Source organism: Penaeus chinensis, chromosome 36, assembly GCF_019202785.1.
Source record: "Penaeus chinensis breed Huanghai No. 1 chromosome 36, ASM1920278v2, whole genome shotgun sequence".
NCBI classification, from domain to species: Eukaryota; Metazoa; Arthropoda; class Malacostraca; order Decapoda; family Penaeidae; genus Penaeus; species Penaeus chinensis.
In genome coordinates this window covers 13,345,813-13,348,312 of record NC_061854.1, presented here as the reverse complement: position 1 = coordinate 13,348,312, position 2,500 = coordinate 13,345,813, and positions in this window count along the sequence as shown.

Here is a 2,500-nt window from a genome sequence, read left to right as displayed (position 1 = left end):
AGATAGATAGATAGATAGATAGATAGATAGATAGATAGATAGATAGATAGATAGATAGATAGATAGATAGATAGATAGATAGATAGATAGATAGATAGATAGATAGATAGATAGATAGATAGATAGATAGATAGATAGATAGATAGATAGATAGATAGATAGATAGATAGATAGATAGATAGATAGATAGATAGATAGATAGATAGATAGATAGATAGATAGATAGATAGATAGATAGATAGATAGATAGATAGATAGATAGATAGATAGATAGATAGATAGATAGATAGATAGATAGATAGATAGATAGATAGATAGATAGATAGATAGATAGATAGATAGATAGATAGATAGATAGATAGATAGATAGATAGATAGATAGATAGATAGATAGATAGATAGATAGATAGATAGATAGATAGATAGATAGATAGATAGATAGATAGATAGATAGATAGATAGATAGATAGATAGATAGATAGATAGATAGATAGATAGATAGATAGATAGATAGATAGATAGATAGATAGATAGATAGATAGATAGATAGATAGATAGATAGATAGATAGATAGATAGATAGATAGATAGATAGATAGATAGATAGATAGATAGATAGATAGATAGATAGATAGATAGATAGATAGATAGATAGATAGATAGATAGATAGATAGATAGATAGATAGATAGATAGATAGATAGATAGATAGATAGATAGATAGATAGATAGATAGATAGATAGATAGATAGATAGATAGATAGATAGATAGATAGATAGATAGATAGATAGATAGATAGATAGATAGATAGATAGATAGATAGATAGATAGATAGATAGATAGATAGATAGATAGATAGATAGATAGATAGATAGATAGATAGATAGATAGATAGATAGATAGATAGATAGATAGATAGATAGATAGATAGATAGATAGATAGATAGATAGATAGATAGATAGATAGATAGATAGATAGATAGATAGATAGATAGATAGATAGATAGATAGATAGATAGATAGATAGATAGATAGATAGATAGATAGATAGATAGATAGATAGATAGATAGATAGATAGATAGATAGATAGATAGATAGATAGATAGATAGATAGATAGATAGATAGATAGATAGATAGATAGATAGATAGATAGATAGATAGATAGATAGATAGATAGATAGATAGATAGATAGATAGATAGATAGATAGATAGATAGATAGATAGATAGATAGATAGATAGATAGATAGATAGATAGATAGATAGATAGATAGATAGATAGATAGATAGATAGATAGATAGATAGATAGATAGATAGATAGATAGATAGATAGATAGATAGATAGATAGATAGATAGATAGATAGATAGATAGATAGATAGATAGATAGATAGATAGATAGATAGATAGATAGATAGATAGATAGATAGATAGATAGATAGATAGATAGATAGATAGATAGATAGATAGATAGATAGATAGATAGATAGATAGATAGATAGATAGATAGATAGATAGATAGATAGATAGATAGATAGATAGATAGATAGATAGATAGATAGATAGATAGATAGATAGATAGATAGATAGATAGATAGATAGATAGATAGATAGATAGATAGATAGATAGATAGATAGATAGATAGATAGATAGATAGATAGATAGATAGATAGATAGATAGATAGATAGATAGATAGATAGATAGATAGATAGATAGATAGATAGATAGATAGATAGATAGATAGAGAGAGAGAGAGAGAGAGAGGAGAGAGAGAGAGAGGAGAGAGAGAGAGAGAGGAGAGAGAGAGAGAGCATACATGTAGACTCAGATCTGAAGAAAAAAACTGGGCCTGGAATCGTTTCCATCAAAACAACTTAAACCACAAAGCTGCTAACCGTTCCGTCGGAAGTAAAGACTGGGAGCTCAGTTAAACAGCAACAGGACCTCGTGTCTCATGATTGTATGCCACCATTGTATAAGCCAGATGGTGACGTAGCAATATCTAGTCAGGACAAAGTTGAATTACTTATCTCCTTCTTTTCTTAGAATATGCGAGTTTGAACCTAACCACTTACCTCCTCAACTTCTATCACTGACAAAACTCCCTGGTCATCTGCACTGATGAAATCAAACATCTAATTAAGACAAGTTAATAAAGTTTTTGGACCTGACAACTTAAGTTCCCACATAAGAAGTGTGCTGACCTGCTTGCATCTCCTCTTGTCACCTTATATTGCTTCCAACAGCAAAAGTGGTCAGCGATGTGGAAACAGGCTAGGGTTTTGGCAGTGCATGAAAAGAAAAGTCAAGCACTCCCAGAAAACTACAGGCCAATCTCACTACTCTCGATCATGGCCAAAATCTACGAAAAAAATCTTGGTGAACAGAATTACAAGTTTTCTTGACCGCAACCACTTACCTAACAGCAAGCAGTTTGGCTTTAGTTCGAAGAGATCAGTAACAACCTGCTACTAAGTCCTTGGTGCTGGCAAAGCAAC